This window comes from Macrobrachium nipponense, chromosome 38 (assembly GCF_015104395.2).
Source record: "Macrobrachium nipponense isolate FS-2020 chromosome 38, ASM1510439v2, whole genome shotgun sequence".
Taxonomy (NCBI): Eukaryota; Metazoa; Arthropoda; class Malacostraca; order Decapoda; family Palaemonidae; genus Macrobrachium; species Macrobrachium nipponense.
In genome coordinates, this window is record NC_061098.1 from 24175670 (window position 1) to 24203169 (window position 27500).

Here is a 27500-nt window from a genome sequence, read left to right on the forward strand (position 1 = left end):
GTGTGTGTGTGTGTGTGAATTAAAATTTATTTTATCAAACTGACGAAAAGAGATATGCGACAGGATTATGCTACAAATTATTTCGTGGGCCCGAATAGAATTACCAGTTACTTTCTGGAAAACCTATTCGTCATTTGCTGTATTTTAATGAAATTTCCTCCAGAAAGACGAATAAAAGAATTGGTTGGGAAACGGGAAATTAAAATAATAATTGTACAATTTGCGATTTCAAGGACACCCATAGACCCATCCAGTCATGTTCTAAGAGGCAAGATACTACTAAGACTTTAGAGTCCTTGGCAAATGACAACATCACTCGAGTTCGGACGTTAGAACCTTTGGTTCGGAGCTTCGGACCTTCGACTGTAACATCGTTTTGAGAGTTTAGACGTTAACGGGGAGTTTGCTAAGTAATCTGTATTCCTCGGGAGTGGCTTTGGTTTATTCAATTCCTTCATAATTTAGCGTAGCGCGCTATTGGTCATATTATAAAGATTCTTACAAGTGCAAAAATAAAATTACTTTTATCAAGTGACTAAGACTGTAGTTTGGCGCTTTCGATTTCCATCGACTTCGTTGGGTCTTCTTTAAGGTAACACTTGAACTTTATTGTATTAGTGGCTAATACTGTATATTAGTTCTGGTGATTTTTCGAATTTACAGCGTGTCTTGTTTAGTGTCGTACAAGTCTTTGGCAGATAAAACTACGAGTGCGTTTGCCTATAATCTGACCTGAGTAAGCGCCAGAAATTTACTAGACTTAGAGTTGAATGCGCTCAGCTCTACAGCTTTTTGTCTTTTCTAGGTTTTAGGTACGAGTTTTGACTTTGAGCGCCTGTATAACGGAAAAGCCTCTCGCATGGTAAAGCTGCTCTCTAATATAAGCAAACAGGTAATGTAATTTTTTTTTTTTTTCCGTTTTTTTTCCAGTTTTATGAATTAAGTTTTCTCATAAATTTTTGTCATAAATTTAGTTTTTTAAATTGAATTTTATTTTTTTTAATCTAATTTGTTATAAAATTTACGTTTAAATTCATTTTAGATACTTTTAACATTTTTTTTATATTTTACAAATTTTTATATCTTACAAATTTTTGGAAGAATACTTGTGTAATTTCTCGGTTTTTTTTACTTATTTAGTGTTTTTGATTAATTTACTTTAATGTTGCTTTGATTTGTCATAAATTTACTTTTTGTAATAAACCTTACCTTCTAATGTGTCATAAATTTCCTTGTATTAATTATTGAACATATTTCCTTGTTATGTAACTGTTCTTGAACAAGTTCACTTATCCTACACCCCTTTAGGGGCGGTGCCCCTAAAGGGGGGGTGGAGGAGCCCTCATGTTCTGCATAGTAGGTCGTATGACCTACTATGCAGATATCTTGGGTGGTTGTGAACAACTAATCACTTTCATTCAGGTGGAAATTAGAGACTTAGTCAATCGCTTTTATCATGTAAGTTCCGATGGGCTATTTCGGATTTCAATGTGCTTGGCTATCTCCCACTATGATAAGTTTGTGGGATCTCCCTAATGTTTGAGGAAAGAAATATTTAGACCATCAACGGCAGTATTCAGTATTAAAACAAAATTTATATATAGTTCTAGGCTTTTGGTATGTTTTCTTTTAGAATTTTCGTTTCCTAAAAAATGGATGAACTTAGTTAAGTCATAACTTTTGGCCAATATTCGTAAAGGTTTTTTTGTTTTGCCGGAATTATTAGAATTTTTAAGCGTGAAGTTGGCGTTAGAATTATTAGAATTTTTGTTTTTCAAGAGGATGGAACTTTGTACCAGCTTTTCGCTACCGAAAATTTCTCTATTTAGGAGTTATTGGAAGCTCCTAAATGTAAGAGTCATATACACTTATAAGGCTTGCTTGCTCAATAGTCAATCTCGTGGAAATCATCAAAACCCCGCCATAATTTCCTCATTGTTCAGACTAATGTTTGGATTTCTGCAGTAAGTAGCTGGCAGGTGGAATTAGATTGTAGTTAGGTAAGTAACTCATAGCAAGGAAACTTTAGTTCCTGTTAATACACAGCCCGAAAGCGATTTCTTTTTAGTTTAGAGTATGGAAATTTTTAGTCTTTGATATTTTCTGTCATAGAATTGGAGTATGTTTACTTTTAGTGGGTGTAGTAAGTTAAAGTTGTAGTAAACTTGTCATGTATGGGTGTGGTTTGGTTTTAATACTCGTATAATCAGTGTCCGATGACATAAAGTTTGTTGCTCTCTGAGCACAGACAATGAGTTTTACTCTATGAACAGAGGCAATGGGTTTAAGTTTGTTACTCGATGAACACAGGCAATGGGTTTGTTACTCTGAATATAAGCAATGGGTTTGTTCATTGAGCACCTGCATGGCAATATATTTTGATCGTATTTGCTATATAACCCTGAAGTGTTTAGAAAACTTCCATCAGGCAGTTAATGTATGTACCAATATTCATTTTCAAATACATTATTCTAAGGTACGAGCTGTTCTTTTTTTTGTGTAATTGGTGGCAAAACGGATCTATGCAGTAATTATTTCCTCCCTGACAAGATCTCTAATTACATTGCTTCGTTGTTGTATCTTAAAGCTCATTGGTTTCTTTAACGTAATTCTGGAAAGATCAAAAGGTATGTTTTTTAAGAACAAGACTTTGTTACAAACATAGTATGTGGGTTATCTTTATTTCTATTTATAATTTTTTTTCTTGTGGCGATGTTCACAACAGTATTTCAAAGTAATAATATCCGAATGTTGTAGTTTTAAGTTGTTAATTTTTTTACTTTTAAATATCATCAGAAGCCGAGTAGATTTATGTATGATTATGGTATAATAACCTATTTTGGGCATTGATTGGAGAAACTTAACTCATGGTTTTTAAAAGCTGATTATCTTTGAAGTAAAAGATACCTTACCTATTTCAAGAAATATTAAGACTTAACGATCACTTAACGGAGTTGTCGAGTAATTTCCGTAAGAAGATTTTATGCTGCCGTATTTTTTTTTTTTTTTTTTAAACAGGTCACAACTTGCAGGATGAACCAGAATTAAAGAAAATGAGCAGACACGATGCGGGGTTGCGAACCTTTCAGAGTTAGGCTGATATTTCTAAGGATCAAAGATGTGGGCAGTGGTGATAGAAGTTCACTCTCGACGTGGTTCGTTAAACACGTAAAGCCGTTGGTTCCGTTGCTGAACTAACTGGTTCCATGGGACATAGAAACACCATACAAACAAACTTAAGATGTCGACAAAGATGGATGTAAGCTTCTATTCGTATAATTTCTGAGTTTTCCATGTTGTGCATTTCATTGAAACCCTGATAGGTTTGCGTTAGGATCCTGGGAGGTTATGCATCCGTAAACTTACTGTTTTCCGTTGTATTATTTCGAAATCAAAATATCAATAAATAATGGGTCTTTTATAGTTTTCTGTTTTTGACTACTTCCTCAGTATTTTTTTTTTTATAGGGGAAAAATGTGGAATCTCGGTTTATCATCCATAACTATAACGTTTACGGTAAATAATTTAGAATTTACTGGTTAACAGTATTCACAGTGCGAGTGAATACACATGTAGAAGACCTAGTATATCAGATTTTGAAATATAAGCAAAACCATACTTAGAATTGTTGGAAAATTCCATTTGTTTGACACTTGTAGTGGAAATATGGTTCGGGTATTAGTTGTGACGACTCAAAACCCATCTGTTAATTTGCGGGACAACGAACTCAGTCTGAATAGATACTAATGAATAAATATACAGAATCAAGATCTCCATAAATATATCGTAGGCAATAAAAAAATTCAAATTGCGTATTTTTTGCTACTTTAGAACAATGTGCAATTAGAAGGTTAAACTTCATATGAAATTAGTTTCATAGAGCTAGTTCAAAAAATTATTTTCCATTCATCGATATAAATATTTGATCATATAGAGGTCAGCTACGTGGCTAAATAAAGGCTGTAACTCAGGCGAAAAGAAGTTTTAAGTAATTTAAGTAATAAATAGTAAAAAAAAAAATGATTTAATTACATAGGTAAATCTAGGATGTAGAACAGGTGAACAGCAACTTTAACTTAATACGTATTTAAATAAAGGACTTAACGTAGGTGTAAAATGATTTTTGTAAAAAAAAATAAAATCCTTGAAAATAAAATACTGAAATACTGAAGTGAAATTCTTGTTGAAGTATTGTACGACTTTTTTAATGGGCGGGGGGAGGGGGGGTTGTGGATTCAGTGTATGGAGGTCGTTTGGCGAACATTCTGGTTGATCACGTAAAGGTTTTTGAGTACAAAGTTTTCTTTTACCGAAAACATTCCATATTTGTTACAAAGATTTCCGTGTAATAGGTCACTTCGATTCTTGAATAAACCTCATAGGTTAATTCATGACTATTGTTTTATATAGATGTATATGATGAAATGGTTTTTGTTAATTGGGTCTTTTAATTGCTATCGTTTATTATTACGGAAATAATTGTAAACTACTGAAGGAATTGTAATTAGTGAATGAAGTAAAATACAAGATATAAAAAACTTATTGGTACATAAAACTTACATCTTGCAAAGGAGTTCTCGATATGTTTTTTAATAAACTGTTTGCTCTAGAACAGAACGGTTGTGGTAAAATGTTATTGCCTGTTAAATACTTTTAGTTAAATATAAATAAACTAATCTGAGAAACTCGTACCAGGCACTGACAGTAGGCATTATAGCGAAAGTAGTTAACTTAAAATTTTGGAGGTTACTTATCAGGATGATTGTTTAAGTGTATTTGGAGAAAGGAAACCTCACTTAGGGTATCTTTACGAAGACACATCTCGAGACGCTGCTAAGTCATTTGATATGGGTCGTGGTATAAATGCCAATAGATTTCCTAAGCGAGCTTCATCTCAACTGGATGTTCTTTAAGGGGAAAATCCGGAATAGAAAGAAAGATTGTTCCTACACGATATACAAACCTGAGGTCCTTTACATAAGGAATTACTTTTAGCGTAGAAGTAATTCCTTATGTAAAGGACCTCAGGTTTGTATAGTTAGGAAAGATACGATCTACTTTGAAAAATTAAGATTTGTTCCTACACGATATACAAACCCTCGGTCCTTCACATAAGGAATTACTTCTACGCTGAAAGTAATTCTTTATATAAAGGACCTCAGGTTTGTATGGTTAGGAAAAATACAATTTATTTTAAAAAAACTTTTAAAAAAACTGTGATTTTGAGGAATCGAAATTGCCGCATAGAATTTAGGCTAAAAGCCAAGCGCTTGGACCTTTGAGGTCATTCAGCGCTGAAAGGATAATTGACTTAAAGGAAGTTTGAATTATGTAACATGAGGAAAACCTTGCAACTGCATTGTGAACCAGTTTTGTTAAAAGAGGGTAGGGTAGAAAAGTCAGATGGAAGAAAGCGAATAAGAAAGGGAGGTAGAGAAAAGGGAATGAAAGAGGTTGCAGAGCTAAGAGCGCTGTAAGGAACCTGAGTATCCCTACAGTGCACCACGTGAGGTGTATTGACGGCACTACCCACCTACGGGAGCGTTTGAGGGATTGCTTAAGCTAAAGATGGCAGATTCGGTCAAGAATTGCTGAGGCCGAGGACGATAGACAGAATTTAGGGCGAGCAAGTGAGGCGCGAAAACAACAAATTGATTAGGCCGAGGAATAACGTCACGAGAATAAACCCTTCGGCCCCAGCTGCTACCCCTTTCATTCCTTTCGTTGTACCTCGATCATATTCTCCTTCCATCTTATTTTCACCTCTCCTAGCAATTATTTCATACTGCAACTGCTTTGAGGTTTTCCTACTGTCACACCTTTCAGACCTCTTTACTTTCAATTTCCTTTTCAGCGTTGAATGGCCTCATAAGTGCCAACGCTTGGTCTTTGCCCTAAGTTCTGTATTCCTATTCCAATTCAACAAGCATGAAGCTATAAAGAGGTGAAACAGCAATATACGTGATTAGCAAGACACTTGGGAATGTTGGTTTTGTGTTTATATCTTAGTACTTTTAGAACTTAGGGAATGAAAACCTTCTGTTAGGGAACCGTGTGATCTCATGGCATCTAGGCCCCGTAGGAAGTTAGTGCTGTCAGTGCACCTCGCGTGGTTCACCGTGGGCATTAATTAAGGCTCTTTGCAAAGCCATTTCAATTCCTAGCTACATCCCCTCTCATTTCTTTTACCCTATCTCCACGCATATTCAATATGACTTTCCACACTCAAAAGAATTGTTCTTATTGCAACTGCGAGGTTTTCCTCCTGTTACACCTTTCAAATCTTACTGACTGTCAATTTCTTTTCCAGCGCTGAATGACCTTTCATAGGTCCCAGGGCTTTGACCTCTGGCCTAAATTCTATTATCCTATCTATGGGACCTGAGCGGCATTTAAGGCCTTGTCCACACGAACGATTATCGCTCAGATGCGTTTGTCTTTCAAGTGGCTCCATCATCCTTGGCATAATTGTTATGTCCATATTTACTGTGTGTGTGTCTGTGTCTGTGTGTTATATAATAATTACGTACTTTTCTCGTACCTGGCAGCTTTGTCGTTCCGTGCCAGGCTTCAAAACACGGGCACTACCGGTGGTGAGTTTTTTCAACTACCGTTGTGGAAGTTCGTTGGTTTGTCTTTACTGTTGGTTCGATACCACAAGAAACTGTTTCCCGTTGCTGAATAACCACTGTTCCATGCAACGTAAAAATACCATACAAACAAACAAACAAAAAAGCAAACAACAAGGAACTGACATGAAGGTCAATTGATACAAAGGAAGGATAGGGCATGAAGGTGTGCTTTGCAGTATGACAAATTGTGATGAAAGCAGAGAGAAGTAGTAAATAGTTGGCAACTATTTTTAAAGATATTCAACTCATAATTAAACGAAAAGACCTTTTTCGATAATTATTTATTAAATATGCCTACTACTACTACTACGACTACTACTATTACTACTACTACTACTACTACTACTACTACTACTACTACTAATAATAATAATAATAATAATAATAATAATAATAATAATATTAACAGTATTTTTTTTTTTCTTTTTTTTGGTTTATCTCAGTCCTCCAATTCTACTGGGTGGTATTTAAGTGTGGGGTTCCGGGTTGCATCCTGCCTCCTTAGGAGTCCATCACTCTTCTTACTATGTGCGCCCGTTTCTAGGATCACACACTTCTGTATGAGTCTGAAGCTACTTCAGCCTCTAGTTTTCCAAATTCCTTTTCATGGATCTTGGGATCGTGACTAGTGTTCCTATGATTATGGATACCATTTCCACTGGCATACCCCATATCCTTCATATTTCTATTTTCAAGGCTTGATACTTATCCATTTTTTCCCCTTTCTTTCTTCTCTTCAGCTCTGATGTCCCATGGTATTGCATCATCAATGAGTGATACTTTCTTCTTGATTTTTGTCAATCAACGTCAAGTCTGGTTTATTGCACGTATCACCCTATCTGTTCTGATACCATAGTCCCAGAGGATCTTTGCCTGATCGTTTTATATCACTCCTTCAGGTTGGTGCACGTATCACTTATTTTCTGCAAGGTAGCTGGAGTTTCTTGCACAGGCTTCAGTGGAGGGTTTTTTATTTTGCCACTGAATCATGCCTCTTTTTGTACTGGTTCTGTGCAAGTGCCGGACATTCGCTTGCCATGTGGTTTAAGGTCTCATTTTTAGTATTGCACTTCCTACATATGGGAGAGATGTTATTTCCGTCTATCGTTCTTTGGACATATCTGGTTTTAAGGGCCTGATCTTGTGCCGCTCTTATCATTCCTTCAGTTTCCTTCTTAAGCTCTCCCCTCTGTAACCATTGCCATGTGTCGTCGCTGGCCAGTTTCTTTAGTCTGTCTCATGTATTGTCCGTGCATGGTTTGTTGTGCCACCATTCCTCTGTTCTGTTTGTCATTCTCCTGTCTCTGTATATTTCTGGGTCTTCGTCTATTTTTATCAGTCCTTCTTCCCATGCACTCTTGCGCTACTCATCTTCACTGGTTTTCAGATATGCCCCAGTGCTCTGTTCTCGATGTTGACGCAGTCCTCTATACTTAGTAGTCCTCTGCCTCCTTCCTTTCGTGTTATGTATAGTCTGTCCGTATTTGCTCTTGGGTGTAGTGCTTTGTGTATTATTATATGTTTCCTAGTTTTCTGGTCTATGTTGCGGAGTTCTGCCTTATTATTATTATTATTATTATTATTATTATTATTATTATTATTATTATTATTATTATTATTATTATTATTGTATGCTGGAAGTAAACCCTCTTTTAAACATGTTTTATTAAAAGTAATTGCTGCCTCAGCTGCATTAATTTTATACAGGTTCTTCTCTATTTTTCTAATTATTACTTTCTCATTGTTGCTTAAACTGGTGAGCAACGCACGAAGGTTGACATATCTCAATTAGGTAGAACGAATGGATTTTATTGGTAAAAAATTCCAGTCGGGGTAGTCAAATTTTCGGGTATATCCCGTAGAGTTTATTACAGATAGAATTTATGTTAAATTCTATTTCTTTTATTCTATTCTTTCTATTCCTTTCCGGACGTTTCGTCTGAATAAACCTCAGACATCCTCTTGGGCGGAGGTGTGTGAAGGACTGAAGTGAGAAGGTGAGTCCAGCTGCTTATATTGCGGTGGCGCAGCGGGGGGCGTCGTGCCGCTGCCTTTTCATTGGCTCGTGGTGGGGAGCTTCTTTTCATTGGCTGCCTGGCTGCGGGCTCAAGCCAGCTCCCGATCGCATGCTCAGCAGGCGCGCCGATCTTCTCAGCTGCATATCATCACGCCGGGCTTCGTTTTGATTGGGTAAAGGCCGCGTGACGTCACTGCTGGTATTATGCATCGTATTAATGTCACTGCTGGTATTATCCATCGTATTCATGTCGTCTTGGATTGGGGGTTTTGCGGTTTTCGGCGGCGATATGGTGGTGTTTGCCGTTATTGGAGTCGTTTGTCGGGTTCGCAGGTCGGGAGCAAAAAGGCCTCCTGTGTCGTGTTCATGGAGGGCTTTTTTGTTCCTGGATGAGTAACGCCTCCAGGAGGCGCAGACGTCGAGGGTCGGGTGCTCTCCCTATTATCCTGGTGTTACGGATGATACAGTCGCGGGAGATTGTGCTCGGTGGGCGGTGAGGGCGGTGGTTCTTGATAGCCCCTTCTTGGGCATGACAGGAGATTCTCTTCGCAAGACGCATGGTAGTCATTCCAATGTACTTCCCAGGACATCCTCGGGCGGGGCATATGTATGGTATACTACGTTCGTCTGCTTGAGGGGGTCTCCTGATGGCGGTGAGGGGTTATTTTTCATGATAAGGTCTTTTGTTTTACGGTTTTTGTAGTATATTATAAGGTCCACTATCTTGCCTTCTTCAATGGGGAGGATGTTTTTCCTTAATGATCTTCTCATCGCCTTCTCCTCCTCGCGGTATTGAGAGTGCATGAAGGCCTTATAATAATATATCGTGATGTTCTCGGTGGGGCGGGGTCGTGGGTCTTGTTCCTCGTTCGAGTACCATCTTTCGAGGGCGGTACGCACTTCTCGATTGATGAGCTTATTGGAATACCCGTTATTCACGAGCATCTGTGAAGCTCTATCAAGCTCGAGGTGTGTGTCCTGCCAGGTGGAACAATGGGAGAGGCCCTTTTCACAAACAAGGCCCTGACAGTAGTGTTCTTAAACCTGTCTGGACACTCGCTATCCCCGTTGAGGCACATTACTAAATTAGTTTTCTTCGTGTAGACAGAAGTGCGGAGACCGTCTTCTGTCTTCGTTATAAGGACGTCGAGGAAGGGGAGCCGATCGTTGGTGCTAAACTCGACTGTATAGTTTAGCACGCTGCATTGCTGGAATCGGCGACGTAGGGCTTCTACCTCATCCTCGGTGTCGACTTGCACGAAGATATCGTCTATGTAACGGGCGTATTTGCGGGGGTGCTGGCTCTGGGCGAAGACCCTCTCTTCTACGGTGCCCATATAGAAGTTGGCAAAAAAAGGACTCCCAGAGGAGAGCCCATGGCAACGCCATCTTTCTGACGGAACATCTGTCCTCGGTGGGGTGGAGAAGGGGGCCCTCTTCGTACAGATGTCCAGCAAGGTGCGCAAAGAGGCTTCTGGGATATTGAGTGGGGGCCGTCGACGGGTCTCGGTAGACTCGATCCCATGATGATGTCAATGGTTTCGTCGACGGGAACGTTGGTAAATAGGGATTCTACGTCGAGGGATGCTATGATGCCGGTGCCGGGGGAGTCGCGAATTTCTTCAAGGAACTCCACCGATGAACTCAGGCTATAGCGGCTCGGGACGTAGGGAGTCAAAATTGATTAAGGCGCTTGGCCAAGGCGTAAGTCGGGGCGGGCGTCTGGCTGATAATCGGGCGGAGAGGATTGCCTTCCTTATGGGTTTTCACGTTCCCATATAGGTAACCAAGACTGAAGTCCCCTTGGATGGGCGGAAGGTGGACTGCGTTGGTTGCGGCATTAATGGTACTGATGACACGGTTGGCATCCCTTTTGATGTCTTCCGTAGGGTTCCGTGTGAGACGCTCAAACTTTGAGGAGTCGGACAGGATAGCGTCGAGCTTCTCATGGTATTCCTTCGTTGTTATTAAGACGAAAGCGGCCGTCTTATCTGCCCGTCGCACAGTAATGTCTTCTTTGGCTTTCAATTCCTTAGCTGCTTCCTTCATCTCTCGGGTGAAGATGCCCACTGGTGTGTGGCCCCCCTCTCCGTGAGGGCTTCGGCGAGCAGGAGGGGCTGGAGGGCGTCTGTTGTTCGGACAATATTCCGGGTCTCGAGCTGTTGGATGGAGTCGAGCAGGAGTTCGATCTCAAGGTCTTTTCTCATGTTGCTTAGGCTTAGACATGAAGTGGCAGTTTAAGCCCTAGTCGAAGCAGAGCGTCTTGGTCGGGAGAAGGTTGGAAGTCAGTGAGATTGATGTAGCCTTGAGTACGCTGTGGGACTCGCAGCTTGCGCCGTTGAGAGAGATCAGCTTCCGCATGACGCCCTTTATGCGTTTTATTTTTCATATCTTCGTCTCGGAGGCGGGTAAGGCAGGCATCAATGTCATCGTTGGCGGCTAATTCTACATCGGGATGGTTGTCACTATCGGTGGGTTGGTCCTCATTCGGTTGGTCTACATCGGGGTCGTCATAATCGGGGCTGAGGGAACCATTCCGGAGGGATCCAGGATGGTCTGCTTCAGGTTCCTCATTGACATCTCTGTTGCTCGGGCGGCTTGTTAATGTCCGTGTCGTTCGGGTTCCATCACTCCGCAGTCGAGCATCGTCCTCATGGAGTTTCCTGAGTTCGGAAGTCTTCTCCCGTAATTGCCGTTGTATGAGGGATTTCCTGAAGCTCCTGGTCCCGTCTTCTAGCCTCGCTGAGGGGTCGTGCAGTCTTATGTTAGTGTATGCTGGAAGTAAACCCTCTTTTAAACATGTTTTATTAAAAGTAATTGCTGCCTCAGCTGCATTAATTTTATACAGGTTCTTCTCTATTTTTCTAATTATTGCTTTCTCATTGTTGCTTAAACTGGTGAGCAACGCACCGAAGGTTGACATATCTCAATTAGGTAAAACGAATGGATTTTTATTGGTAAAAATCCAGTCGGGGTAGTCAAATTTTCGGGTATATCCCGTAGAGTTTATTACAGATAGAATTTATGTTAAATTCTATTTCTTTTCTATTCTTTCTATTCCTTTCCGGACGTTTCGTCTGAATAAACCTCAGACATCCTCTTGGGCAGGTGTGTGAAGGACTGAAGTGAGAAGGTGAGTCCAGCTGCTTATATTGCGGTGGCGCAGCGGGGGGCGTCGTGCCGCTGCCTTTTCATTGGCTCGTGGGTGGGGAGCTTCTTTTTCATTGGCTGCCTGGCTGCGGGCTCAAGCCAGCTCCCGATCGCATGCTCAGCAGGCGCGCCGATCTTCTCAGCTGCATATCATCACGCCGGGCTTCGTTTTGATTGGGTAAAGGCCGCGTGACGTCACTGCTGGTATTATGCATCGTATTAATGTCACTGCTGGTATTATCCATCGTATTCATGTCGTCTTGGATTGGGGCGTTTTCGGGCGGCGATATGGTGGTGTTTGCCGTTATTGGAGTGTTTCTTCGGGTGCAGGTCGGGAGCAAAAAGGCCTCCTGTGTCGTGTTCATGGAGGGCTTTTGTTCCTGGATGAGTAACGCCTCCAGGAGGCGCAGAGTCGAGGGTCGGGTGCTCTCCCTATTATCCTGGTGTTACGGATGATACAGTCGCGGGAGATTGTGTCTCGTGGGCGGTGAGGGCGTGGTTCTTGATAGCCCCTTCTTGGGCATGACAGGAGATTCTCTTCGCAAGACGCATGGTAGTCATTCCAATGTACTTCCCAGGACATCCTCGGGCGGGGCATATGTATTGGTATACTACGTTCGTCTGCTTGAGGGGGTCTCCTGATGGCGGTGAGGGGTTATTTTTCATGATAAGGTCTTTTGTTTTACGGTTTTTGTAGTATATTATAAGGTCCACTATCTTGCCTTCTTCAATGGGGAGGATGTTTTCCTTAATGATCTTCTTCATCGCCTTCTCCTCCTCGCGGTATTGAGAGTGCATGAAGGCCTTATATATATCGTGATGTTCTCGGTGGGGCGGGGTCGTGGGTCTTGTTCCTCGTTCGAGTACCATCTTTCGAGGGCGGTACGCACTTCTCGATTGATGAGCTTATTGGAATACCCGTTATTCACGAGCATCTGTGAAGCTCTATCAAGCTCGAGGTGTGTGTCCTGCCAGGTGGAACAATGGGAGAGGGCCCTTTTCACAAAGGCCCTGACAGTAGTGTTCTTAAACCTGTCTGGACACTCGCTATCCCCGTTGAGGCACATTCCTAAATTAGTTTTCTTCGTGTAGACAGAAGTGCGGAGACCGTCTTCTGTCTTCGTTATAAGGACGTCGAGGAAGGGGTGGCCGATCGTTGGTGCTAAACTCGACTGTATAGTTTAGCACGCTGCATTGCTGGAATCGGCGACGTAGGGCTTCTACCTCATCCTCGGTGTCGACTTGCACGAAGATATCGTCTATGTAACGGGCGTATTGCGGGGGGTGCTGGCTCTGGGCGAAGACCCTCTCTTCTACGGTGCCCATATAGAAGTTGGCAAAAAGGACTCCCAGAGGAGAGCCCATGGCAACGCCATCTTTCTGACGGAACATCTGTCCTCGGTGGGTGGAGAAGGGGGCCCTCTTCGTACAGATGTCCAGCAAGGTGCGCAAAGAGGCTTCTGGGATATTGAGTGGGGCCGTCGACGGGTCTCGGTAGACTCGATCCATGATGATGTCAATGGTTTCGTCGACGGGAACGTTGGTAAATAGGGATTCTACGTCGAGGGATGCTATGATGCCGGTGCCGGGGGAGTCGCGAATTTCTTCAAGGAACTCCACCGATGAACTCAGGCTATAGCGGCTCGGGACGTAGGGAGTCAAAATTTGATTAAGGCGCTTGGCCAAGGCGTAAGTCGGGGCGGGCGTCTGGCTGATAATCGGGCGGAGAGGATTGCCTTCCTTATGGGTTTTCACGTTCCCATAGAGGTAACCAAGACTGAAGTCCCTTGGATGGGCGGAAGGTGGACTGCGTTGGTTGCGGCATTAATGGTACTGATGACACGGTTGGCATCCCTTTTGATGTCTTCCGTAGGGTCCGTGTGAGACGCTCAAACTTTGAGGAGTCGGACAGGATAGCGTCGAGCTTCTCATGGTATTCCTTCGTTGTTATTAAGACGAAAGCGGCCGTCTTATCTGCCCGTCGCACAGTAATGTCTTCTTTGGCCTTCAATTCCTTAGCTGCTTCCTTCATCTCTCGGGTGAAGATGCCACTGGTGTGTGGCCCCCTCTCCGTGAGGGCTTCGGCGAGCAGGAGGGGCTGGAGGGCGTCTGTTGTTCGGACAATATTCCGGGTTCGAGCTGTTTGGATGGAGTCGAGCAGGAGTTCGATCTCAAGTCTTTTCTCATGTTCTTAGGCTTAGACATGAAGTGGCAGTTAAGCCCTAGTCGAAGCAGAGCGTCTTGGTCGGGAGAAGGTTGGAAGTCAGTGAGATTGATGTAGCCTTGAGTACGCTGTGGGACTCGCAGCTTGCCGCCAGTTGAGAGAGATCAGCTTCCGCATGACGCCCTTTATGCGTTTTTTCATATCTTCGTCTCGGAGGCGGGTAAGGCAGGCATCAATGTCATCGTTGGCGGCTAATTCTACATCGGGATGGTTGTCACTATCGGTGGGTTGGTCCTCATTCGGTTGGTCTACATCGGGGTCGTCATAATCGGGGCTGAGGGAACCATTCCGGAGGGATCCAGGATGGTCTGCTTCAGGGTTCCTCATTGACATCTCTGTTGCTCGGGCGGCTGTTAATGTCCGTGTGTTCGTCCATTCACTCCGCAGTCGAGCATCGTCCTCGTGGAGTTTCCTGAGTTCGGAAGTCTTCTCCCGTAATTGCCGTTGTATGAGGGAGTTTCCTGAAGCTCCTGGTCCGTCTTCTAGCCTCGCTGAGGGGTCGTGCAGTCTTATGTTAGTGTATGCTGGAAGTAAACCCTCTTTTAAACATGTTTTATTAAAAGTAATTGCTGCCTCAGCTGCATTAATTTTATACAGGTTCTTCTCTATTTTTCTAATTATTGCTTCTCATTGTTGCTTAAACTGGTGAGCAACGCACCGAAGGTGACATATCTCAATTAGGTAGAACGAATGGATTTTATTGGTAAAAATTTCATCGTCGGGGTAGTCAAATTTTCGGGTATATCCCGTAGAGTTTATTACAGGATAGAATTTATGTTAAATTCTATTTCTTTTCTATTCTTTCTATTCCTTTCCGGACGTTTCGTCTGAATAAACCTCAGACATCCTCTTGGGCGGAGGTGTGTGAAGGACTGAAGTGAGAAGGTGAGTCCAGCTGCTTATATTGCGGTGGCGCAGCGGGGGGCGTCGTGCCGCTGCCTTTTCATTGGCTCGTGTGGAGCTTCTTTTCATTGGCTGCCTGGCTGCGGGCTCAAGCCAGCTCCCGATCGCATGCTCAGCAGGCGCGCCGATCTTCTCAGCTGCATATCATCACGCCGGGCTTCGTTTTGATTGGGTAAAGGCGCGTGACGTCACTGCTGGTATTATGCATCGTATTAATGTCACTGCTGGTATTATCCATCGTATTCATGTCGTCTTGGATTGGGGGCGTTTTCGGGCGGCGATATGGTGGGTGTTTGCCGTTATTGGAGTGTTTCTTCGGGTGCAGGTCGGGCGAGCAAAAAGGCCTCCTGTGTCGTGTTCATGGAGGGCTTTTGTTCCTGGATGAGTAACGCCTCCAGGAGGCGCAGACGTCGAGGTCGGGTGCTCTCCCTATTATCCTGGTGTTACGGATGATACAGTCGCGGGAGATTGTGTCTCGGTGGGCGGTGAGGGCGTGGTTCTTGATAGCCCCGTCTTGGGCATGACAGGAGATTCTCTTCGCAAGACGCATGGTAGTCATTCCAATGTACTTCCCAGGACATCCTCGGGCGGGGCATATGTATTGGTATACTACGTTCGTCTGCTTGAGGGGGTCTCTGATGGCGGTGAGGGTTATCATCATGATAAGGTCTTTTGTTTTACGGTTTTTTGTAGTATATTATAAGGTCCACTATCTTGCCTTCTTCAATGGGGAGGATGTTTTCCTTAATGATCTTCTTCATCGCCTTCTCCTCCTCGCGGTATTGAGAGTGCATGAAGGCCTTATAATATATCGTGATGTTCTCGGTGGGGCGGGGTCGTGGGTCTTGTTCCTCGTTCGAGTACCATCTTTCGAGGGCGGTACGCACTTCTTCGATTGATGAGCTTATTGGAATACCCACGTTATTCACGAGCATCTGTGAAGCTCTATCAAGCTCGATGGTGTGTGTCCTGCAGGGTGGAACATGGGAGAGGGCCCTTTTCACAAAGGCCCTGACAGTAGTGTTCTTAAACCTGTCTGGACACTCGCTATCCCCGTTGAGGCACATTCCCTAAATTAGTTTTCTTCGTGTAGGACAGAAGTGCGGAGACCGTCTTCTGTCTTCGTTATAAGGACGTCGAGGAAGGGGAGCCGATCGTTGGTGCTAAACTCGACTGTATAGTTTAGCACGCTGCATTGCTGGAATCGGCGACGTAGGGCTTCTACCTCATCCTCGGTGTCGACTTGCACGAAGATATCGTCTATGTAACGGTCGTATTTGCGGGGTGCTGGCTCTCGGGCGAAGACCCTCTGTTCTACGGTGCCATATAGAAGTTGGCAAAAAGGACTCCCAGAGGAGAGCCCATGCAACGCCATCTTTCTGACGGAACATCTGTCCTCGGTGGGTGGGGAAGGGGGCCCTCTTCGTACAGATGTCCAGCAAGGTGCGCAAAGAGGCTTCTGGGATATTGAGTGGGGCCGTCGACGGGTCTCGGTAGACTCGATCCATGATGATGTCAATGGTTTCGTCGACGGGAACGTTGGTAAATAGGGATTCTACGTCGAGGGATGCTATGATGCCGGTGCCGGGGGAGTCGCGAATTTCTTCAAGGAACTCCACCGATGAACTCAGGCTATAGCGGCTCGGGACGTAGGGAGTCAAAATTTGATTGAGGCGCTTGGCCAAGGCGTAAGTCGGGGCGGGCGTCTGGCTGATAATCGGGCGGAGAGGATTGCCTTCCTTATGGGTTTTCACGTTCCATATAGGTAACCAAGCTGAAGTCCCCTTGGATGGGCGGAAGGTGGACTGCGTTGGTGCGGCATTAATGGTACTGATGACACGGTTGGCATCCCTTTGATGTCTTCCGTAGGGTTCCGTGTGAGACGCTCAACTTTGAGGAGTCGGACAGGATAGCGTCGAGCTTCTCATGGTATTCCTTCGTTGTTATTAAGACGAAAGCGGCCGTCTTATCTGCCCGTCGCACAGTAATGTCTTCTTTGGCTTTGAATTCCTTAGCTGCTTCCTTCATCTCTCTGGGTGAAGATGCCACTGGTGTGTGGCTCTCCGTGAGGGCTTCGGCGAGCAGGAGGGGCTGGAGGGCGTCTGTTGTTCGGACAATATTCCGGGTCTCGAGCTGTTGGATGGAGTCGAGCAGGAGTTCGATCTCAAGTCTTTTCTCATGTTGCTTAGGCTTAGACATGAAGTGGCAGTTAAGCCCTAGTCGAAGCAGAGCGTCTTGGTCGGGAGAAGGTTGGAAGTCAGTGAGATTGATGTAGCCTTGAGTACGCTGTGGGACTCGCAGCTTGCCGCCGTTGAGAGAGATCAGCTTTCGCATGACGCCCTTTATGCGTTTTTTCATATCTTCGTCTCGGAGGCGGGTAAGGCAGGCATCAATGTCATCGTTGGCGGCTAATTCTACATCGGGATGGTTGTCACTATCGGTGGGTTGGTCTCATTCGGTTGGTCTACATCTGGGTCGTCATAATCGGGCTGAGGGAACCATTCCGGAGGGATCCAGGATGGTCTGCTTCAGGTTCCTCATTGACATCTCTGTTGCTCGGGCGGCTTGTTAATGTCCGTGTGTTCGTCCATTCACTCCGCAGTCGAGCATCGTCCTCATGGAGTTTCCTGAGTTCGGAAGTCTTCTCCCGTAATTGCCGTTGTATGAGGGATTTCCTGAAGCTCCTGGTCCCGTCTTCTAGCCTCGCTGAGGGGTCGTGCAGTCTTATGTTAGTGTATGCTGGAAGTAAACCCTCTTTTAAACATGTTTTATTAAAAGTAATTGCTGCCTCAGCTGCATTAATTTTATACAGGTTCTTCTCTATTTTTCTAATTATTGCTTTCTCATGTTGCTTAAATGGTGAGCAACGCACCGAAGGTTGACATATCTCAATTAGGTAGAACGAATGGATTTTATTGGTAAAAATTCCAGTCGGGGTAGTCAAATTTTCGGGTATATCCCGTAGAGTTTATTACAGATAGAATTTATGTTAAATTCTATTTCTTTTCTATTCTTTCTATTCCTTTCCGGACGTTTCGTCTGAATAAACCTCAGGACATCCTCGTTGGGCGGAGGTGTGTGAAGGACTGAAGTGAGAAGGTGAGTCCAGCTGCTTATATTGCGGTGGCGCAGCGGGGGCTCGTGCCGCTGCCTTTTCATTGGCTCGTGGGTGGGGAGCTTCTTTTTCATTGGCTGCCTGGCTGCGGGCTCAAGCCGGAGCTCCCGATCGCATGCTCAGCAGGCGCGCCGATCTTCTCAGCTGCATATCATCACGCCGGGCTTCGTTTTGATTGGGTAAAGGCCGCGTGACGTCACTGCTGGTATTATGCATCGTATTAATGTCACTGCTGGTATTATCCATCGTATTCATGTCGTCTTGGATTGGGGCGTTTTCGGGCGGCGTATGGTGGTGTTTTGCCGTTATTGGAGTGTTTCTTCGGGTGCAGGTCGGGAGCAAAAAAGGCTCCTGTGTCGTGTTCATGGAGGGCTTTTGTTCCTGGATGAGTAACGCCTCCAGGAGGCGCAGACGTCGAGGGTCGGGTGCTCTCCCTATTATCCTGTGTTACGGATATACAGTCGCGGGAGATTGTGTCTCGGTGGGCGGTGAGGGCGTGGTTCTTGATAGCCCCTTCTTGTTGCATGACAGGAGATTCTCTTCGCAAGACGCATGGTAGTCATTCCAATGTACTTCCCAGGACATCCTCGGGCGGGGCATATGTATTGGTATACTACGTCGTCTGCTTGAGGGGGTCTCCTGATGGCGGTGAGGGGTTATTTTTCATGATAAGGTCTTTTGTTTTACGGTTTTTGTAGTATATATAAGGTCCACTATCTTGCCTTCTTCAATGGGGAGGATGTTTTCCTTAATGATCTTCTTCATCGCCTTCTCCTCCTCGCGGTATTGAGAGTGCATGAAGGCCTTATAATATATCGTGATGTTCTCGGTGGGGCGGGGTCGTGGGTCTTGTTCCTCGTTCGAGTACCATCTTTCGAGGGCGGTACGCACTTTCTCGATTGATGAGCTTATTGGAATACCCGTTATTCACGAGCATCTGTGAAGCTCTATCAAGCTCGAGGTGTGTGTCCTGCCAGGTGGAACAAGGAAGGGAGAGGGCCTTTTCACAAAGGCCTGACAGTAGTGTTCTTAAACCTGTCTGGACACTCGCTATCCCCGTTGAGGCACATTCCTAAATTAGTTTCTTCGTGTAGACAGAAGTGCGGAGACCGTCTTCTGTCTTCGTTATAAGGACGTCGAGGAAAGGAAAAGCCGATCGTTGGTGCTAAACTCGACTGTATAGTTTAGCACGCTGCATTGCTGGAATCGGCGACGTAGGGCTTCTACCTCATCCTCGGTGTCGACTTGCACGAAGATATCGTCTATGTAACGGGCGTATTTGCGGGGGTGCTGGCTCTGGGCGAAGACCCTCTCTTCTACGGTGCCCATATAGAAGTTGGCAAAAAGGACTCACAGAGGAGAGCCCATGGCAACGCCATCTTTCTGACGGAACATCTGTCCTCGGTGGGTGGAGAAGGGGGCCCTCTTCGTACAGATGTCCAGCAATGTGCGCAAAGAGGCTTCTGGGATATTGAGTGGGGACCGTCGACGGGTCTCGTACTCGATCCATGATGATGTCAATGGTTTCGTCGACGGGAAACGTTGGTAAATAGGGATTCTACGTCGAGGGATGCTATGATGCCGGTGCCGGGGGAGTCGCGAATTTCTTCAAGGAACTCCACCGCCTTAATCAAATTTTGACTCCTACGTCCCGAGCCGCTATAGCCTGAGTTCATCGGTGGAGTTCCTTGAAGAAATTCGCGACTCCCCCGGCACCGGCATCATAGCATCCCTCGACGTAGAATCCTATTTACCAACGTTCCGGTCGACGAAACCATTGACATCATCATGGATCGAGTCTACCGAGACCCGTCGACGGCCCCACTCAATATCCCAGAAGCCTCTTTGCGCACCTTGCTGGACATCTGTACGAAGAGGGCCCCCTTCTCCACCCACCGAGGACAGATGTTCCGTCAGAAAGATGGCGTTGCCATGGGCTCTCCTCTGGGAGTCCTTTTTGCCAACTTCTATATGGGCACCGTAGAAGAGAGGGTCTTCGCCCAGAGCCAGCACCCCCGCAAATACGCCCGTTTACATAGACGATATCTTCGTGCAAGTCGACACCGAGGTGAGGTAGAAGCCCTACGTCGCCGATTCCAGCAATGCAGCGTGCTAAACTATCAGTCGAGTTTAGCACCAACGATCGGCTCCCCTCCTCGACGTCCTTATAACGAAGACAGAAGACGGTCTCCGCTTCTGTCTACACGAAGAAAACTAATTTAGGAATGTGCCTCAACGGGGATAGCGAGTGTCCAGACAGGTTTAAGAACACTACTGTCAGGGCCTTTGTGAAAAGGGCCCTCTCCCATTGTTCCACCTGGCAGGACACACACCTCGAGCTTGATAGAGCTTCACAGATGCTCGTGAATAACGGGTATTCCAATAAGCTCATCAATCGAGAAGTGCGTACCGCCCTCGAAAGATGGTACTCGAACGAGGAACAAGACCCACGACCCCGCCCCACCGAGAACATCACGATATATTATAAGGCCTTCATGCACTCTCAATACCGCGAGGAGGAGAAGGCGATGAAGAAGATCATTAAGGAAAACATCTCCCCATTGAAGAAGGCAAGATAGTGGACCTTATAATATACTACAAAAAACCTTAAAACAAAAGACCTTATCATGAAAAATAACCCCTCACCGCCATCAGGAGACCCCTCAAGCAGACGAACGCTAGTATACCAATACATATGCCCGCCCGAGGATGTCCTGGAAGTACATTGGAATGACTACCATGCGTCTTGCGAAGAGAATCTCCTGTCATGCCCAAGAAGGGGCTATCAAGAACCACGCCCTCACCGCCCACGAGACACAATCTCCCGCGACTGTATCATCCGTAACACCAGGATAATAGGGAGAGCACCCGACCCTCGACGTCTGCGCCTCCTGGAGGCGTTTACTCATCCAGGAACAAAAGCCCTCCATGAACACGACACAGGAGGCCTTTTGCTCCCGACCTGCACCGAAGAAACACTCCAATAACGGCAAAACACCACCATATCGCCGCCCGAAAACGCCCCAATCCAAGACGACATGAATACGATGGATAATACCAGCCAGTGACATTAATACGATGCATAATACCAGCAGTGACGTCACGCGGCCTTTACCCAATCAAAACGAAGCCCGGCGTGATGATATGCAGCTGAGAAGATCGGCGCGCCTGCTGAGCATGCGATCGGGAGCTGGCTTGAGCCCGCAGCCAGGCCAGCCAATGAAAAAGAAAGCTCCCCACCCACGAGCCAATGAAAAGGCAGCGGCACGACGCCCCCCGCTGCGCCACCGCAATATAAGCAGCTGGACTCACCTTCTCACTTCAGTCCTTCACACACCTCCGCCAAGAGGATGTCTGAGGTTTATTCAGACGAAAAACGTCCGGAAAGGAATAGAAAGAATAGAAAAGAAATAGAATTTAACATAAATTCTATCTGTAATAAACTCTACGGGATATACCCGAAAATGACTACCCGACTGGAATTTTTACCAATAAAATCCATTCGTTCTACCTAATTGAGATATGTTCACCTCGGTGCGTTGCTCACCAGTTTAAGCAACATGAGAAAGCAATAATTAGAAAAATAGAGAAGAACCTGTATAAAATTAATGCAGCTGAGGCAGCAATTACTTTTAATAAAACATATTATTATTATATTATTATTATTATTATTATTATTATTATATTTTTTTTTTTTTTTTATTATTATTATTATTATTATTATTATTATTATGTCAAAACTTGAACTAATGATATACGATTATGCACGATGATGAGAATCTACCACTAATTTCATTACCAATCCAATTCATTGTCACCAAAATGTTCACTCTCCAAAAACACGCCACCAGATCTTTGTTAGCTTTGCTAATTGCTGTGAAAACAACTGGGCTTTGATGTTCAATTTATTACTACATCAGTGAGCTGAGGTCACTGGTGTCAAAAATGGAACGCCGTGCAGCAGTAATTTGTCAATAACTAAAGTCTGCAGATTGAAATCGCTCTTTAATGATTTATAAACATTTTCCACTCATTTTTGACTAATGGAGGGGTCTGATTCAGAATTAATTAAAATGGAAACAATATATTTGAATTTAAAATGAAGATTGAATCTGTTTGTCTTTGCAGAAGTGTGTTATCTTGAATTGGTTCAAAAGTCCAATTTAAGTCAGCGATGTGAATAATGCAATTGAGATATTTCTGTAATGATTTGTAGCTCTTTTCTTTATTTATTGTGAAAAATCAAAGCATATGGTTCTAACTAAACCAAATTGTGAATAAATGTTTGATTGGGTCAAGACTAAATTTATTGACTCCTGCATTGGCATACTAGTTTTCTTTCTCTAAAAATAATTATCTTAAATTCCACAAAAATTTCGAAATTATTTATAATGGGAAATAAACCAGGTTATCTGAAAACCGCGAAGAATTTATATCTTTAATATTTCTACCCAATGGAAAATATTAATTAGCAAAATTTATCTCTAATTAAGATTCTGACTCCAACAAGCGGTTCATTTACAAATTCACTGAAGCAAATAACTCTACATTATTTTCAAGTAATATAAAGAACCGATTTACATTGCCTTATCGCATCTTAAAAGGTGATAGTTAGTGTTTAGGTTTAGTTTGGGGTCGTATTTGAAGTTTGTTGGGAGGGTGTTTAGAATTAGTGAATGAGTGTTGTTTAGGTTTAGTGGGTGTGTGTGTTCGGTTTAGAGGGGGGGTTATGTTTAGGTTTAGTGTGGGTGTATTTGGTTTTAGGGGGTGTGCTTAGTGTAATGAGGGGTGTTTCACTTCAATAAGGGTGTGTGTTTAGGTATAGTGAGGGCTGTGTATAGCATCAGTGGGAGAAATTTTGGTTGAGAGAGGACTATTAATCAAAACAATACTACTTGTTACTTCTTTCTGAGATAAGGAGATCTGCTAATATATATATATATATATATATATATATATATATATATATATATATATATATATATATATATATATATATATATATATATCAAATATATATATATATATATGTGTGTGTGTGTGTGTGTGTGTATGTGTGTGTGTGCACTATTATGTTAATGAATTAAAACCATTCTAGTTTATATATATTTTGAACTGCACTACAGAAATGGAGTTGGCTCACATTTTGAGAATCAATAATAGCTTAAGTATAGAAGAAATTATAATAATGTCTCTTTAGATACAGATACCAGAATGATGGGGAAGAAACGTACTTCCACAGATATCATTAATCTTCATAGATAAAAAAAATAATTTAAAAAAACTGGGAAAAATATATTCACGCACAGAAGTGACTTCCCTCAATCCCATTTATCAATCATCGAGGAGCCTCTCACGGAGGGACTGACTGTTTGGTAAACGCCTTCCATTAAGGAAACGTGTTTGTAATGTCTCTGCTTCACATTGTAAACGCGGATGTATGTGTGTGCGCGATATATGTGTGTGTGTTTGTGAACCATTAGACACTCTGCTAATGAATAATGAAACGTCCCATTCAATTTTAATTGCATAATTAGGACAACACTTCGTTTGCAAATGTCCCACCTGATTGCAATTGGCTCCCTGGCTGTCAGTTTGCACTTTGGGAGGAATATTAATTGTCGTCAGGGCGATTGTCATTTGCATGTAATACCTACGAAACAATGACGAAATCAGGTGAATTTTTTTTTTTTCCTCGTAATTGTTTGAAAGAGATAAACAAGGTTTCGGGTCTTTGGGCTATTGTTGGCTCATTTGGAAAGGTAATTAAGTCAGGGGGTTAATTTTGACAAAAAAGTAAAAAACAGGAAAGCCAGTGAATAAGGTTCTTTATAGGGCTACTTTTTATTTAAGACTATTTCAATTTATCAATGTTATTTGATAGGAAGTCATTCTGATAGTTTTGATTATGACGTTGCGCATTAACCTTGATCTCCATCATAAAAATTCATGGAGAACTGTTTAGAAAGGTAATTATGTCAAAGTGATATTTAGGAAATGAAGCAAAAAGGAAAGGTAATATAGTAAGGATTCTCTATATAATGCTTACATTTTAAATAGTTGCTTTTATTAATGGCAATAAATAAGAAGCAATTCTTGTCTTTTGTTTGAAGATGGATTCCTTGGCTCAGACTGTTACTGGTTGATTGAGAGGACGATGTTTTCACATTGCTTCGCTCATTTTTAGATTCTTTGCGTCATCAAAGGTCAAAATAAGAGTATTCGTATAATTCATGATCAATGATGCTTTTCTATACCCATTAATTTCTTTTATTATCAGCATACAGTGTGACTGAGAGATATTACCATTTTTTTAATGGTAATTCTATAGATTACCACAGAGACGTGTCAACTTAGATTTGTTTGTATTCTGTTCACTTCACGGCTAAATTCGACAACCTCCATTCTTCGGAGGGTAGTCTGCAGCCGTTGTCCCTGGTATATATACTAAAGAAAAAAAACAACTTTCTGCCAGGAAAATAAAATCAGAAACTGGTCTCTCTCTCTCTCTCTCTCTCTCTCTCTCTCTCTCTCTCTCTCTCTCTCTCTCTTACTCATCTGATAAATATTGATAATTGGTTTTAACAAAACTGACTATATGTTGATTAATTATTCTCTTGTTCCACTCCACTAACTTTCTCCCATTTCCTTGTTCCCAAGGATTAGGGGAGTACTGTAAACATTCATCATCATCATGCGGGTATGATAAGTTTTTTTTTTATTTTTTATTTTGTTACTCAGAAGTATCAGATATTAATTGTATTCGTTATGACTGATTCTACCTAATATAGGGTAAATTATCATTTCTGTATTCCATAAAAATGTGCAGAAATTTATTTTCTGGATATATATATATATATATATATATATATATATATATATATATATATATATATATATATATATAATATAGTATATATTATCACACCGAAAGTATTTTCGTTCGTTTATTTATATATTTATCTATTTATTTATTTTTTGCCCACGCAGTCGTATGTTTGCTGCTTGTTAGTAACTGGGTGCTGTTTGCTTGTTATTTGTTTTGCAGTCGTTAAGGAGGATAGTTCTAATCCAATAATTTCTTCCTTTACATGATGACGTGGAGGCAGAGAGACTTTTTTTCGGGAAAAGCCCAAATTTGCCGTCAGTGATCCTCTGAACGCTAGAGAGGTTGGGGTTGCCTCTGAGAGGTACTTGTCTACTGAGAGCAGTGGATTCGCCTTGGATCGCTGCAATGGGCGTGTAGCTGTTAGCGCCCTTTATTCGACATCAACGCCTGCCTGCTTTTGAGTCTTCAGCACCTTATACCACTGTCACGCCCATTTGATCGTTCTCCCGCTGCTGATGCATGGATGTTTGTCTTCGAGGAGCAGCTGTGATCGAGTTTTTATAAAGTTCTCGATACCAATCTTGGTCCTTATCTGGAGGATTACAACTCCTGTCATCTGCCACGGGACACATTCGAACACAGGAGAAGATATCAGCCTTGGACAGCCTCTAAAGGATCTTCAGACTTATCACCTGGTCCCTCATATTTATTACTGCAACTCAGCGCCGTTGATGATACTTTCACGAGGAGTTAAGTATTGGTTTTAGTAACTGTCCTCCATTTTTAGAGCTGCAATTAACGGTACTTCGTTACAACGGAGCATCAAGTTTACGCTGCAGTGACCTGAAACTTACCTCGGTCCAAATATTATTCCATTATTTTTTTTTTCTTCTTTTGTAAATAAATATTTATATTTCCATTTTCGTATCATACTCCCTCGTTGTCCTTTGCCATCATTGTTTACAAACTATAACTCGTAGTTAAAGGTACTTCAGGTTGTGCAAAATACTATGTTTCTTTTATGTAACTGCTTTACGCAAATTATAAAGAACCTGCTTTACGTAATGTTAAGTCGTGACAATATATATATATATATATATAATGAATATATATATATATATTATATGTTATGTATATATATATATATATATATATATATATATATATATATATAGATATATATATATATATATATATATATATATATATATATAATATGAAAACATATTCAGGATTTAAAGTGAAGAAATAAAAGTATTATAATAATTACTTAAATATGCATATATATATATATATATATATATATATATATATATATATATATATATATATATATATATATCTATATTGTATATACATGCATGTATGTAGGGTATGCAGTGTAATAAAAAGAGTATTATCATCAGGTATGTAGGGGTATATGTGTATACAGATGTATGTAGTAGGGGATGCATGTGTATGTGTGTGTGAGTGATGAATAGTATTTCATCATCTTGCTCCGACGATAATGAAAACACATTACAGGTATGAGAACTTCTATCCCGACAGACTCTTTTCGAACACTGGAAATTATATCCACTACGAAAGGTATTAACTGAAATGTTATTTCCTGGTCGCTAATTGCTCCATTTGATGACGGGTCCATTTTTGCACACGAGTGCTGAAAAAAAGGCAACATGGCAGTTTTAGAAAACATTGTGCAAATCTGATTCATTTCCTACCTGTGATTAATTATTCCTTTTTTTTTGTGGGGGTGGGGGGGGGAGAGGAATGTGGGAAGGGGTGTGGGTGGGATTGGTAGCATTGGGATGACGGGGGAGCATATTTTTGAGGTTCTAATTATAACAAGGGTCATGCTAGACTTTTAGGGACAATAAACTAAAGTCTGTAAAAATTTCTTAAAGTAAAACTGGCATCAGGATTTATGTAGCAAAAGATGTCTTTTTTTACATTAAGGCAAAAGAAGGTTATTGGTTTATTTGTGTATAGGTCTCCCTTCCCCAACCCCTCAAAAAAATTTTTTCTTAAATACTGATATATTTCGTTCTGTAAAACATGCTAATTTGTGGCGAAAGGGAAGGAAAAACTGAAAAATTAATGGATGTTGCAGCTAGCGAAAAGATGGTAGTGTTTTATTCATCTGGTTTTACCCAAGCTGGTCTCCCACAGAATTAAAATTACGGGCATAAATTACTGTATAAAATATTGCAGTTGAAAGAGAATACCAAAGTAAATAACTACCTAAAATTTCGAAGTCTCTCTCTCTCTCTGCTGAAATATAAACTATACATATACTATAGATACTATATATATATATATATATATATATATATATAGATATATATATATATATATATATATATATATCATATATAATAATATATATATATAGTATATATATATATATCTATATATATATATATATATATATATATATATCATCTATCTATCTATCTATCTATCTATCTATCTATCTATCTATCTATCTATATCTTATCTATCTATCTATCTATCTATATATATATCATATATATATATATATATATAGATATATATAGAATATATATAGATATATATAGATATATATAGATATATATATATATATATATATAGATATATATATATAGATA

The 27500-nt window shown here is 42.0% G+C and overlaps 1 long non-coding RNA gene across 1 annotated transcript in view; it reads left to right on the forward strand.

The window, feature by feature from the left end:
* Positions 1 to 548: 548 nt before the first annotated feature.
* The window catches only part of LOC135209428 (uncharacterized), a 74356-nt gene continuing 47404 nt past the window's right edge, over positions 549 to 27500 (forward strand). The window contains exon 1 of the long non-coding RNA XR_010313350.1: positions 549 to 592. This is a non-coding gene — a long non-coding RNA (uncharacterized LOC135209428). The remainder of the gene's footprint in view (positions 593 to 27500) is intronic.